Source organism: Scyliorhinus canicula, chromosome 15, assembly GCF_902713615.1.
Source record: "Scyliorhinus canicula chromosome 15, sScyCan1.1, whole genome shotgun sequence".
Classification (NCBI taxonomy): domain Eukaryota; kingdom Metazoa; phylum Chordata; class Chondrichthyes; order Carcharhiniformes; family Scyliorhinidae; genus Scyliorhinus; species Scyliorhinus canicula.
Window position 1 is genome coordinate 140,999,977 of NC_052160.1, and position 15,774 is coordinate 141,015,750.

At 46.0% G+C, this 15,774-nt stretch overlaps 1 long non-coding RNA gene across 1 annotated transcript in view; it reads right to left on the bottom strand.

The window, feature by feature from the left end:
• LOC119978424 overlaps window positions 1–15,774 on the bottom strand; it is a 166,799-nt gene that overhangs the window by 12,587 nt on the left and 138,438 nt on the right. The window contains exon 3 of the long non-coding RNA XR_005463447.1: window positions 45–400. This is a non-coding gene — a long non-coding RNA (uncharacterized LOC119978424). The remainder of the gene's footprint in view (window positions 1–44; window positions 401–15,774) is intronic.

A 15,774-nucleotide genomic window follows, 5' to 3' on the forward strand; every position in this document is an offset into this window, starting at 1 on the left:
TTAGCTTCAGCTACTTAGGTGCATGCCTAATATCAGTTACTCACCAACCCATCAGCTTGCCGCTATCCTGTGATGTCTTGGATATTTTTCAAACTCAGCGTGACGTCTGAACAGTGGCCGCAGGTCCAATGCACCCTACTGCCCGAAGGTAGGTGAAGGCCTCGACCCCTGCGCTCTCTTTAATCCTCTGACCCAAAAGTGTGTCCCTCGCAGGTCCAATGCTCTCCGCTGCCTGAAGGTAGGGAGACTATTATCAAAGGCAGCCATCTCTTGACTGAAGATTCAAGAAACCCACATTTGCGTGAGTTTCCCATGCCAGAGATTCACTGTAGGCCCCACTGTTTATATTCAGGAGCTTAGGTGGCAGCAGAAGGTCAGTGTGTCTCGAGTTGTCTGAATTCTGTTAAACGAAAAGTGTACATCCAAAGTTTAACTAAAACTCAGCATTTCGTCTCCTCAGTTTTGATGTTCTCATTCTTGTGGTCAAGTCCCCCCATGACCTTACCTCTCCCTGTAATCTCCTTCCAACCTACAACCCATTCAAGATCTCTGTGCTACTTCAATTCTGGGCTTCCATGCACCCCTGATTTTCAGAGCTCCACCACTGGCAACGTACTTTCACTCATCTGGGCCCTAAACTCTGAAATTCACTCCCTAAATTTCTTCAAGTCTCTCGGTCTCTCTCCTCCTTGGAGTTATTGCTTTGGCCAAGCTTTTCGTCACCTGTCCTAATATCTACTTGTGGCGCAGTGTCAAGTTTTGTCCGATAGCATTCCTGTGAAATGCCTTGGGACACTTTTTTTTAACCACGTTAAATGCGCTACTTCAATACAAATTGCTGCTGTTGTCTTAAGAGAACACGGCAAGTGATCCTTACAGCAGAGTTTGGGGCAAATTGCGATAAGAGTGTCATAGATTGGCTTTAGTTACGGATTAGACTAGCTGAGAGAGAGTAGCGTTCCTTTCATTTGGTGAGGAGTTTTAGTCAGATCCCAGATGTGAAAAACTAAAAGCAACCAACATATTGTCCTTGTTATGAATCTTGTTATATGCTGGTTTAGCAACACCAAGTATCTTGAATTTCATTGAAAACGGCTACACCATATCCAACACCTCTTTTCTTTCCTTTAAATTCCTTGAGGTCAAAATCTCACAGGGTAATTGTAACACAGAAGGAATCTACTTGGTTTATCAAATCCATTCTGGCTCTCTGTGGAGAAATCCCACGCCCTGCTCTATTCCTGTAGTCTTGAAAATGTATCTCCCTGCAGTCCCATGTCCCTATTCAATCCCTGTTGTTTTTCAACTTTATCTACCTCAAAAACCCATCAACTTTCCGTTTTGAAATTATTAATCATCTCCTCTTCCACCACCCCCGTAGACAGCAAGTTCCAGGTCATTACCACTCGCTGCGGAAAAAGGTTCTTTCTCACATTTCCCCCTTGTGCCAAACCTTAAATTAATGTTCCCTAGCCCTTGTCCCATCAGCTAATGGCGCTAGCTTTGCTTTGCCTACCTGCCATAACCCATCACTCTCCCATCAACCTCCTTTGCAGCACAGTGGTTAGCCCCGTTGCTTCACAGCGCCAGGGTCCCAGGTTCACTCCCGCTTAGGTCACTGTCTGTGCGGAGTCTGCGTCGGTTTCCTCCGGGTGCTCCGGTTTCCTCCCACAGGTCCCGAAAGACGTAGGTGAATTGGACATTCTGAATTCTCCCTCAGTGTACCCGAACAGGTGCCGGAATGTGGCGACTAGCGGCTTTTCACAGTAACTTCATTGCACTGTTAATGTAAGCCTACTTGTGATAATAAAGATTATTATTATAATCCCTCATCGGGCCAATCTGCCCACCCGCCATCTGTAAAAGCAGACGGACCATGTAACATTGCGTCCAATTGGCCCCTTAATGGACTAAATTGTCTGTTTGATTATCGGTGGGCCAGCTTCTATTCTCATGCGCGCCCACCGACTGGCGATGGTGCCAGGATGGTGCCCAATGTCCTTTTAATGATTTCATGGCTTGGTTGCGCACCTGCCTGAGCATCGTATAACTCTGACCATCACCTATCCAACCTCAACTCATCAGCTGCTGAAATCCTCATCTGCTTGGGTCAGGACCTGACAAATTAATTGTTTTGCTGGCTGTTATCCCGTGCATCCCCCATCTTCTGTACACTTCAGCTCACCAAAAGCATTGCTGCGTGCATCCTATCCTGCAGTAAGTCCCATTGGCCTCTTAGCCAGTCTCTCTCTCTCTCCTAACACCTCCAATTCACATTCTCATCTTTATACTTGAATTCATTTCTGGCCTCACCATTCTTTACTTCCATAACATAATCCAACCACACAACCACTACCCCTGATCTCTCAGTCCTGACTTTGGTCATTTGTGCCCCCCTTCATCTTCCGCTGTACCCTTTGCAGTTATGCATATCGCCGGCTAGAAACTAAGTTCTGGAATTTCTTCCCTAAACTCCTTTGCTTCGCCAACACCCTCTCCTCTGTCAAAACTCGCATCTAAAACCTATCACTTTTACTAAACTTTTTGTTATCTTTTTTATTATCTACTTATCAGGTTGCACCCCCATTTAAAAACATAACTGTACCACTGTGAAGTTGCTTTCATAGAATCATAGAATTTACAGTGCAGAAGGAGGCCGTTCTGCCCATCACGTCTGCACTGGCCCTTGCAAACAGCACCCTACCTAACCCCACACCCCCATCCCACACCATCCCCGGAACCCAGTAACTCCACCTAAGCCATTTTGGACACTAAGGGGCAATTTATCATGGCCAATGCACCTAACCTGCTCATCTTTGGACTGTGGGAGGAAACTGGAGCACCCGGAGGAAACCCACGCACACACGGGGAGGAAGTGCAGACTCCGCACAGACAGTGACCCTAGCCGGGAATTGAACCTGGGACCCTGGAGTGGTGAAGCCACAGTGCTAACCACTTTGCTACCGTGCCACCCCTTTGGAAAGTTCTTCTATGTTAAAGAATCTATATAACTGTAAGTTGATCATAGTGATTATTGCAACATTGTCAGTTTGCAAGCGAGGATCATAGACGGTGGGACCACATGAGTCCCGCGCCGTCGGGATTTCGGCCAGTCGGCAACGGAGCATCGGTGGGCGGGGGTGGATACTCGGCGTGGCGTACTCCACGAGTACACCGATTTTCAGGGGGGGCGGAGATTTGAAGAACCGCCGCCGCTCCCGATTCCGTGCGCCAAAACGGATTCTCCTCCCCGTCGCCAAACGCGATTTCGGCGTTGGGGTGCGGAGAATCCAGCCCCTGATCTCCAAATTATCCACAGGGGAGACAATCTGGCAGTTTCAAGTCAACTCAACATTTGCTCCTTTTATTCTGAACTAGTTTCAGATTTCAGTTCTGGTGCACACTCAACAAATTACTCATTGAGACAATGGTCATATTGACTTGTTGGCAGGGAGGTATAGTTCTGACTTTTTATCTAAACTATATCTGTTCTGTTTCCATTCAGTCAGTTGCTCGTCTCTCGCTGTGGTTCGACAGCTATAATCCTGTTCACATCGTGTTGTGATTCTGAACTAAAATCAGAAAGTCCAGAGGTGTCCTTGAAGGCACATTTCAGAGCAAATTTTAGCTGCGTGTATGACAATATTTTTTAATGATTGAATAACTTTAAAGCTCTGCCGGAGAGTTGGACATGGGATCACAGTCCTCCCATCCTGCTGACTTGCTGCTCCTTCACCTGTCCTCTCAACTGTACGTTGCCCGACAGAGATTAAATGGGCGCCTCATCGTGCTTGCATCACAGCAACATTGGTGAAAAAAACCTGCCCCCTCCTTCACTTCAAACAGTTAGAGGTCTGCTGGACCTCTCAATTGAAAACATAGCTTTGCCCCAAAAAAGTGTTACGTGCGAAGGAACTAGACGAGACAAACATTAGACTATAAATGTTTCGTCCTGACCAACAGTTTCATCTCTCTCCAACAGCCCCAGTATTTTGATGTGGCTGCCTGTAATCTGACTATGAAAGCACCATACCTGAATAGAAAACATGAACAAATATCGTGTATGTTCAGTACCCAGTCACCACCCTGTCCACCCCTTCCTACCACACCCCAGCCCAGACCAGGCACCCCTCCTTCAACAGATTTCGAAGTACAGCTACCCCACCCATTCTCTTCTTAAACTGAAGTTAAAAACAACCCGTCACTCTTTTTGGTCCAGCTCCAGAAAATGTATTTGTGAATCTATCGAGTTTGACGAGGCCTTGCTGGATCACCGTGCGTCGGATTGAGTGATTGTTGAGTCTGTGATAGGCATCGTTTTCGTCAGGGTAGAGTTAGCGAATGCTCCGTTTCTGACACTTGCAGTGAAGTTTCTTTGTGAACATCTGTTACAACTGAACGGATAAAGCTGCTCACCTCTTAACTGTCAAAGATATTTTGTTGCTGGGGTTTGAAGACCCTAGATGTTGTCTTATTGCCCAGTAAAGTATTGCAAGGACGGGGGCTGTACGGTGGCGCAGTGGTTAGCACTGCTGCCTCACGGCGCCAAGCACTCAGGTTCGATCCCGGTCCCGGGTCACTGTCCGTGTGGTGTTTGCACATTCTCCCCGTGTCTGTGTGGGTCTCACCTCCACAGCCCAAAGATGTGAAGGGTAGGTGAATTGGCCACGCTAAATTGCCCCTTAATTGGGGGAAAAAAAGAATTGGGTATTTCAAATTTCTATAAAAGGTTTTGCAAGGACATTTTCTCCACACTTCATTAGGTGTCATTGGGAGGTGTTGATCTTTAAGCAGGTGTGGCTCTTTGTTTATTTCTTCAATAATTGCGAAGGTTTTTGTTTTTAAAGTTTTGCCTGAGGATGTTTAATGTACTAATACTGTAGTGAAGCAAATGCCTTTATTCCCTTCTGCTTTCCTGAAGGGGGAGTCTCTCATTGGGTACAGATCTTGGGGATTGCTTGGCCATTCTGATGAAGAGTGAGTTTAAACGGGTTAATTGATTTTTGAGTCACCATCTCCAAAAGTGATCCTGCCCCCACCTTCACGTCACACAGTTAGAGGGAGGGGGTGGTCACTGGTTAGCGCTCAGGAACACTGGCAGGCCAAATCTAACTGAAGCCCAGCCTGCCTTCCCAGATGAACATGAAAGATCCCATGGTGGTATGCGAAGATGAGCAGAGGGGTTTGCCCCGTGTCATCACCAGTATTCGGGCAGCACGGTAGCACAGTGGTTAGCACTGTTGCTTCACAGCGGCAAGGATCCGGGTGCAATTTCTGGTTCGGGTCACTGTCTGTGCGGAGTCCGCACGTTCTCCCCGTGTCTGCGTGGGTTCCCTCCGGGTGCTCCGGTTTCCTCCCACAAGTCCTGAAAGACGTGCTGTTAGGTGAATTGGACATTCTGAATTCTCCCTCTGTGTTCCCGAACAGGCGCCGGAGTGTGGCGACTAGGGGATTTTCGCAGCAACGTCTTTGCAGTGTTAATGTAAGCCTACTTGCGACACTAATAAAGATTATTGTAATTATTGTAATTATTATAAATTCAGGCTGGTTCTTTTCATCCCTCAGGCATGCTGCTGGAATTTGTAACATTTGATAGAAAGGTGATTGGTCTATTGAAAAATTACAACTAATTTTTGATTGTGGCACAATGGTTAGCACTGCTGTGTCACAGCCCCAGAGTGGGGTTCAATTCCGGGTGCTCCGGTTTCCTCCCACAGTCCAAAGATGTGTGGGTTAGGCGGATTGGCCACGCTAAATTGCCCTTAGTGACCAATGATGTGCGGGTTAGGTGAATTGGCCATGATCAATGTGTGGAGGTTACGGAGTGGGGTGGGGGGGGGTTGGGCCTGTGTAGGGAGCTCTTTCAGGGGGTCGGTGCAGACGTGACATGCTGAATGGCCTCCTTCTGCACTGCAGCGTTTCTCTGTGATGGCGAACTATGATACACTGCTGGAGCTGGGCCCATTCAGCCAGGAGGAGAGACCAGTGATCTCGCTGGTCTGAAGGCCCCTTTATGAAGCCAGGTTATTCTTCAAACCACTGGGCCATTGGGAAATCTTACATAAAGTAAACTTGCTTTTGCTGACATTTAGTTATGTGGCCAGCACTAATCTGTACTTCATTTCCCATAAGCAGCTGGTAAAATATACTTTGTGGTGTGTTACACCGTATCGGTACTGACTGCACAGAGAGTACTTCCTGACGATTAAAGAAAACTGGTCGGTAGAATTTGGGGAGAAATAACAGAAACAGCAGAATAAAACTGACAGGTTGCACAACGCAAGATTCAAATAGGTTCAGATTGATATCCACTCAGATAAATCTTGACATAATAGCGAAAGCTCTTAGAACACAGTTAAGGGACCCCGCCCATCAGTGAGAAAGAGGAAATATGTATTACTTTTAGATCAAAAGGGTTGGGCCTGACTCTCAGTTGAAGTTTAAAGCGTTTTACGGGAATCAGGACAAGAACTTGATGTCAGGCAAAACGTCATGTAAAGACTTTGAAATGGGGAGGGGGTGCGGTATCAGGTAACTGCTAATCTGAACTTGCTGACATTGAGGGAACTGCTGTACTTTAGACTTTACAGGAATGGATATGTCCTGAGCACGCAGATAGTGGCAACATACATATGGGGGAGTTAAACACACATTGCTTTCTTCCTCCTACCCCATGGACCTTGAATTATTTCCCTTCCTTCACCTATTTGCCTCCAAATTGCAATTCTTCTACTGACGCAGTTTCAGAATGAAAGAGAAGTTGGGATCACCCTCCCCATAGAATTGTGAACGTACTAGTTGGATGGATGACTGATATTTTCGCAAAGGCAAATGAAGCATACAGGAGTGATGTGGGATGCAAACTCAGCAGGAGATGGATATTAAAGGAATCTGGACTGAACTGGCCGGGTCCTAAAGGGCATAATTGCTGGACTGGGACTGCAGCAGGTGGTGAGAGAACCAACAAGAGGGAAAAACATTCTTGAGCTCATCCTCACCAATCTGTCTGCTGCAGATGCATCTGTCCATGACAGTATTGGTAGAAGTGACCACCGCTCAGTCCTTGTAAAGACAAAGTCCTGTCTTCACATTGAGGATACCCTCCATCATGTTGTGTGGCACTACCATCATGCTAAATGAGATAGACTTTGAATGGATCTAGCAACTCAAGACTGGGCATCCATGAGTCGCTGTGGGCCACCAACAGCAGCAGATTTGTATTCAACCACAATCTGCAACCTCCAGTCTCGGCATATCCCCCACTCTATCATTACCACCAAACCAGGGGATCAGCCCTGGTTCAATGAAGAGTGCAGAACTTGTATCTGAGATCACCACTGCAGATGTCAGAGCAGCCTTCCCGAAGGTCAACCCTCAGAAAGCCACTGGCCCGGATGGGGTACCAGGACGTGCACTCAGGTCTTGCACGGAGCAGCTGGCGGGGGTATTCGCAGACATCTTCAACCTCTCTTTACAGCAATCTGAGGTCCCTATCTGCTTCAAGAAGACGACCATCATCCCTGTCCCAAAAAAAAGCCAAGCAGCATGCCTTAATGACTATCGTCCAGTGGCTCTGATATCCATCACCATGAAGTGCTTCGAAAGGTTAGTCATGGCACGAATCAACTCCAGCCTCCCAGATTGCCTTGATCCACTACAGTTCGCCGACCGCTGCAACAGGTCCACAGCAGACGCCATCTCCATGGCCCTGCACTCTACCCTGGAACACCTAGATAACAAAGACACCTATGTCAGACTCCTATTTATCAACTACAGCTCAGCCTTCAACACCATCATTCCTACGAAATTGAACTCCAAACTCTGTGGCCTTGGCCTTGGCTCCTCCCTCTGCGATTGGATCCTGAACTTTCTAACCCACAGGCCACAATCCATAAGGATAGGCAACAACACCTCCTCCATGATCATCCTCAACACTGGTGCCCCACAAGGCTGTGTCCTCAGCCCCCGACTATAATCCTTATACACCTATGTCTGTGTGGCCAAATTCCCCTCCAACTTGATTTTCAAGTTGGCTGATGACACCACTGTAGTGGGTCGGATTTCAAACAATGACGAGACAGAGTACAGGAATGAGATAGAGAATCTGGTGAACTGGTGCGATGACAATAATCTCTCCCTCAACGTCAACAAAACTAAGGAGATTGTCATCGACTTCAGGACGCATAGTGGAGAACATGCCCCTGTCTACATCAATGGGAACGAGAGCTTCAATTTTTTAGGTGTCCAGATCACCAACAACCTGTCCTGGTCTCCCCATGCCGACATTATAGGTAAGAAATGCTGACTCTACTTTCTCAGAAGACTAAGAAAATTTGGCATGTCACCTACGGCTCTCACCAACTTCTACAGATACACCATAGAAAGCATTCTTTCTGGTTGTAACACAGCTTAGTATGGAGCCCGCTCTATCCAAGACCGCAGGAAACTACAAAAGGTCGTGATTGTAGCCCAATCCATCACGCAAACCAGCCTCCCATCCATTGACTCTGTCTATAATTCCCGCTGCCTCAGAAAGGCAGCCAGCATAATTAAGGACCCCACGCACCCTGGACATACTCTCTTCCACTGTCTTCCGCCAGGAAAAAGATACCAAACTTTGAGGTCACGTACCGACCAGCTCAAGAACAGCTTCCTCCCTACTGCCGTCAGACTTTTGAATGGATCTACCTCGTATTAAGTTGATCTTTTCGCGACACCTTGCTATAACTGTAACATTATATTCTGCAGTCTCTCCTTCCTTCCCTATGTACGGTATGCATTGTTTGTATAGCATGCAAGAAACAATACTTTTCACTGTATACTAATACATGTGACAATAAAACTCAAATCATATCAAATCAAAAAATTAGACAGACCGAAAAATGAGGTGTCAACATTCGCGCCACACAAGTGCCAGGCAATGACATTCTCCTATAATAGAGGAAGAGAGGATCTAACCACTACCCCTTGACATTCAATGGCATTATCATCACTGAATACTCCATAATTAACATTCTGGGAGTTACCATTGATCAGGAACTAAACTGGACTAGCCACATTAATACTGTGGCTACCAGGACAAGTCAAAGGCTAGGAATTCGACAGTAACTCATCTCCTGACCCCTCAAAGCATGCCCGCAATCTACAAGGGACAAGTCAGGAGTGTAATGGAATATTCTCCACTTGCCTGGATGAGTGCAGCTCCAACAACACTCAAGAAGCTCGACACCATCCAGGACAAAGAAGCCCGCTTGATTGCTCCCCCTTCCACAAACATTGAAACCTTCCACCACCGACGAACAGTGGCAGCCGTGTGTACCATCTACAAGATGCACTGCAGTAACTCACCAAGGTTCCTTACACAGCACCTTCCAAACCCATGGCCACTCATGTCTAGAAGGACAAGAACAGCAGATACCTGGGAATCCCAACACCTGGAGGTTTCCCTCAAAGTTACTCATGACCCTGACTTGGAAATATATCAGCCGTTTCTTCACTGTCACTGGGGCAACATCCTGGAACTCCCTCCCTAACAGCACAGTGGGTGTACTTACACCTCAAAGACCGCAGCGGTTCAAGAATGCAACTCACCACCATCTTCTGAAGTGCAAGTAGGGATGGGCAATAAACGCTGGCCTAACCAGCGACAACCACGTCCCATGAATTAATTTTTAAAAAGTATATGAAATGGAGGGACAATCCATGCAATGAGATTGGGAAGATTGGGCATAAAGGTGATTGGGACTGTACGTGTTGTGTGGAGTGGCAATTGGTGGGAGGGGATGTTTAGCAGGCGGCATGCTAACTTAATTTTGGTATTGAATTCCACTGTTTAAATGTTGTTGCGATCATGAGGAACTTAAAAAGACTGTGCCCACTAGATGGCATTGCAATTGGAGTACTTGGATCCCTAATCAATTACTTTGTTTCAAAGAGATTATCAACTAGGTAACAGGGCCCATTTAATATTAAACCAGGAAATAATACAGGAATTTGTACATGCAAGATATGTTGTGCACCTCCCCGAAGAACAAATACTCAAAAAACTAACAGCGAGGGATGTGGTGAGAGGTGAAAATTATCACCAAGCAATCTCCTTGTAAACTTCTTCATGTTTCTGTTTAATGTCACTATCAGCAGCTGTTGCAAAACGTAATCTGCCAAAGGATGTTCAACATGGAAAGAGAGCAGTTGGTCCAAATGGCCTGTAACTCTCCATCGTGTGTAATTATGTTTAATTCTATGACTTTGGCGATATTAATCATTCGGGAGATCTGCGTACATTCGATAACCAGAGAAATACCTCAACGAGCTGTTGGAGAGATGAGTGCAACATTTTCAACATGGGTCTCGCATTGACATACATCTCGTATGCAACCATTGGTTTCACTAGTGCTAGACAGGCTAACCCTCGCCACGGGTTTCCTGGATGTATGGGGTTGAGTCAATGGGAAATCCTATTGATAGAGGCGAGACCAGAAGATCCCAATGTTGGACTGCCTCCCGCCGTGAGAAACACGCTTCTGGGAGACCACAGAATCTCGCCCATCATCTCTCTTGCTTCCTCATAACAACTTCTTCCTACTACAGGATCCATACTTGAAGACATGGAAAGGAATGGGTATTATCTTTCGCTCAACAGATTTAGAGTGATTCGCAAAAGAAGCAAGAGTGATGGGAGAAAAAAACCTTTTCACACAGCGAGTGGTTTGGGTCTGGAACGCGCTGCCTGGAAGTGTGATGGAGGCAGGTTCAAATGAGGCACTCGAGAAGATAATAGATGATTACTATAATAGAAACAATGTGAAGGGGGTTGGGGAAAAGGCAGGAAAATGGCACAAAGTCATAATGCCTGTTTGGTGATTCTGTGATTTTTATGGACAATTTGCGCTGCATTAACACCAGCCTGAAGATAAGGTTGAAAATTGCAGAACTTTTCTGAGCACAAGAAACGAGAAATTATTGCGTTTCTGCTGATATGCCCCCAAGAGGTTTTCCGAAAGGATGAAAAGATGCAGACCGTGGGATTGCGGAGTTTGGGGTTGAATTCCAACATTACCCAATAAAAAAAAATCTAAGTTCTGATAAAAGTTGACAGACCGGAATCCGGAACTCTGTCTGCCTCCACAAATGTTGTCTGACCTGCTGTGTATTCCACACGCCTTCTGTTTGTATTTCAGACTTCCAGCATCCGCAGTATTTTGCTTTTGTAGTGTTATGTTGCTTGTGAGCATAAACTTGAAGAAATCGACAGCCCATATACCCATCATGCCTGTGAGGGGTCTTTGAAAAAGCAGCCGTGCGCAGTCCCACTGATCCACTTTTTTGTCTTTAACCCCATAAGTTCCCCATCCTTAAGTATCCTCTGCAACTCCCTTTTCAATAAAGCTGCCGATTCAGTGGCAGGGATGAACAAACTGTTCCTTTCTGAATGGTGCCGAGCCTCTCGAGTGTTTTAACAACTGTACTCAACCAGATGAGTAGTGGGCATTTCACCAACACTCACAATTTCTTTGTTGTTTAAATCTATGTTTCGGATCCGATCAGGTATTTTAAGCTCCTTTACCTCTTGTCCCAAGAATATATTCCATTATCCCATTGAACCAGGAATCTATCCATTTCCCTTCTGAATGTATCAATCAATCTGCATTCATTATGCTATTCATTACGTGATTTATCTGTTTAGTGTCCTTAATTTACAATGACTGGCCTCTCGTTTTCTCCTTTCTTTAATTTTTAAAAATATTTTTCCACTTAAGGGGCAATTTAGTATGGCCAATCCACCTGCCCTGCACATCTTTGGGTCGTGGGGGTGAGACCCACGCAAACACGGGGAGAATGTGCAAACTCCACACGGACAGTGACCCGAGTCCTCGACGTTGTGAGGCAGCAGTGCTAGCCACTGCTCCGCCTTGCCGCCCCGACTTCTAGTTTTCTGAGGAGAAATAACTTCCATAACCACCCTGCCAGTTATTTTAAAGAACGTGACACAGAACATAGAGATTCCACCACCCACTGGAAATGCTATCTAGTTCCACTTGCGAAAGGCCTGGCCCCCTAGGTTCCACAACTAGTGGAAATAGTTTCTATCTACCCTATCACGTTCCCAATTAATAACTTCAAAACTTTGATCAAATCACCATTAACCTTCTCGGGCAGAATTTTTCAGCTTCTCGCAGCGGGGAGTAGGGTTGGGCCAATCAAAATTCCATTGACTTTTTGGGGAACAGAAGATCCACCAGCAGAATCGGTGATAAAATTCCACCCCTAAATTCCAAGACATACAACCCTACTTTGTGTAATATCGCCTTATAATTTTACTCTTGGAGTCTAGCTTTCATTCAAGTGAGTCCACATTGTGGCTATATCCTGTGGTGCCCAGAACATGGAGGGCATGACCCATCGGCCACACTGCCCTGAAAAAGCAGACCGCCGCGGAGCAGAGTTGAAAGCCGGGAGATCCGCCCGTGGGATTCAGTGCAATTTCGCGAAACGTTGCAAGGTGAATTCCGCCTACAATGGGCGGAATCACTTTTCGGCAGGTCTGCATATTAGAGTGAGGAAGTAAGCCTCACTCGAATGTGCAGATTCCCGAGGTACCTGAGGCTTTGGAATCTATCCCCTTCGCCGCGGATACCTCGGGCAAGCGCCGTTTGGTATTGGTCCCCACAAACACACCGAGACACACGGAGACAAACATCAACTGCTGCTGGAAGGTCATCAACTCGGTGAAAGACGCTCTTTCGTCTGCCCGAAACTTGCTGATCTTCAATGCAAAGAATTGTCCTCGACCGAGTGTTGCAGACTGGCACATTCCAAGGTCCAGGACTACGTGCTGAGGGACGCACTCAAGCTTGGGGCAGCTTCCGCCAAGCCGCAATGGGGAAAGGCCACTGTGTAAGGTCTCACCAGCAAATGTACATCGAGAGGTTGGTAACAGTATAAAACCCCTCGGTCCGGGTCTTCAATACTCCAATGTATAAAAGAAACATGACAATGTATATATTTAAGAAAGAACTGTAACGTAAAGAGGGATATGTGTGTAATGTCATCCCAATTGAATGGAAGAAAGACAAGGGAATGTGTAACTTTGATGGGAATGTACAGTCAAGACCATTCGAAATGTTCTGTAATGTTTATTATAAATTTTATGAATAAAGTATATTTTTGGGGGGAAAAAATTGGTCCCCAGGAACAGGGACCAGATGGACCGGCACTTGTCGAGCTCTCCCAGGAGACTGGAGGCCCCCAGCAGCATGCCCTTTGGGCAGGGTGGTGCCACCTTGGTACGCTGGCAGTGCCACCTGGGTGCCAGCCTGGGACTGCCAAGGTATCCATGTGGCACTGTTAGTTGACATGGGCACTGCCAGGGTACCAAGTTGGCACTGCCAAGGTACCAAGTTGGCACTGCCAAGGTGCCAAGCTGGCATTTTTTGCATGTTCAGGCCAGAACTGCCAGGTGTGGAGGTTAGCGGAGGGGGGTGGGGGCGCGTGGGGCTGGTTGGGGGGGGGGAGGGGGGGTGCGGTCAGGAATTGTTTTTGGGGCCTCGGAGATTGGGACGCCATTTAAAAATGGCATCCCGATCTCTTGCTCCAATGGGGAGTTCCGGTGAGCAGAGGTCCCCATTGTGAAAATCGGGACTATGTGTGGCCTCGGCTGTGCGTTCCCCGTTCAGGCCCCTTATTCAACTGCCAATACCGGGAAACACTCGGCTAAACCCGTCCACTAGGAGACTTTGTCCCCTTCTGGGGAGATGGTGCCTGAAGGGTGGTTGAATCAGAGCTTTCTATGCTGTCCGGCCCTTGTATTCCAGTCCTCTAAATATAAAAGTAAAATTCATTCAGTTTGTTTAATTATATTCTGGACATGTCCATGACATTTTAGTAATTTATGTAACAGGAGTCTCAAATCTATTTTGATCTCCATGCTCTCTAACATTTACCCGTTTGACAAGTATCCGGACAGATCCTTTTTGGCTGAAGGCAGATGGCTTCACACTTGCCTGTGTTGAAAAGCTTTCGCCACAGTTTTGTTCACTCACTTAATCTACCCATTATGTCTCTGTAATTTTATGCTCCATTTACATGACCTACAATGTCGTCCATCTTTGTGTCATTGGCAAACTAGAATATATGGCTCTCTATCCCATCATCTAAGTCAGTAATAAGTACAGTGATACCACTAGTCACATCCTAACACTTGTTCCTTATCCTTACTCTCTGTCTACTGCCAATTTCCTTCTGCACTGTAAATTCTATGGTTCTATGAATTTCCTAATCTGGTCAATAATTTGTCCAAACTTCCAACATCATCAATTTCAGTTTACATTCTCACGTGAGGGACTTTACTGAATGCCTTCTGGAAGCCTTTATAAGTCCATAGATATTCTCTTTTCTTCTAGTTTACTCATCTACTAAACACATTCATTTAGGTTTTGTCAGGCATGTTTTATTGTTCACAAAATCTTGCCGATCCTCCCTCATCAGCTGAAAACTTTCAAGGGTTCAGTCACTCTATCCTTAATTACAGACTCCAACAATTTCTTAAAAGCAGATGTTAGGCCAACTGGCCTATAATTCCTAATTTTCCTCTCTGATCTTTCTTAAATAGTAGAGTGACATGTGCAATTTTCCAATCTAAGGGAGTGAGAAAACCTTGAAATATTATACTTGGGACATCTGCAATGCTGTCAACTACTTTCTTTAAAATCCTAGGATAAAAACCATCTGGTCCTAGGGATTTGTCACTCTTTAGTGCCATTAGTGGCAGGAGATGGGGGCGGCATTGTAGCACAGTGGGTAGCACTGTTGATCCACAGCGCCAGGGTCCCAGGTTCGATTCCCGGCTTGGGTCACTGTCTGTGCAGAGTTTGCACGTTCTCCCCGTGTCTGCGTGGGTTTCCTCCGGGTGCTCCGGTTTCCTCTCACAAGTCCCGAAAGATGTGCATGTTAGGTGAATTGGACATTCTGAATTCTCCCTCCGTGTACCCGAACAGGCGCTGGAACGTGGTGACTAGGGGCTTTTCACAGTGTCCTATTATTCGGTCAATAAAATAATGCATTTTAGTAATAAGTGTCCATTTGGAAAATTTGTCAAATGCTTTTTGAAAATCAAGTCGATATTTATGCCCTGAAATTGCCCGCGAGATACTTGCGCAGGAAACTGTTTAAAAGAATTAGGCAAAGAGCTAGATTTCATGTGGCATATAAGCATTCACATTGCAATTTCGGAGCTATGTAATATCCAACATCAAACCCTTCATTCACCAAAACACAAACATTTCCAAGGACTCCGGTTTCTTGTTCTTTTAGTGTTGGATTCCTATTACTTACCTTCCAATTGGAAACACTTAATGAACTTTCTGCCACCTCATCTTCAGCAACTTCGGTGCAGAAATATTATGGATATACTAAAGGGTTGATATATTGTATCTGTATTAGTAGCTCAGATTTTGACTACCTCAGAGGTAGAACTTTACAAATTCAAGTGCAGGATTTGCACCTCACTGCTCAGCTGCCATTTACTTTTAATCGTGCTCCTCAACGAAACGTCACAAGAGAGTGAGTTCTGCTTTTTTGGTGGTTATAAATGATATTCTGTGTGATGCGACCATCAATTCACTCGAGACAAGAGTAGAAGTAAACCGTGGCTTTAATCAACTTAGAACAGTGCCGGCCTGCGACAGATGCAATACTGAGAACCGCCTACATGTCGACTGCTCTTTATACCTCCCTTCAAGGGGAGGAGCCATGGGCAGTGCCCATACATGCCCC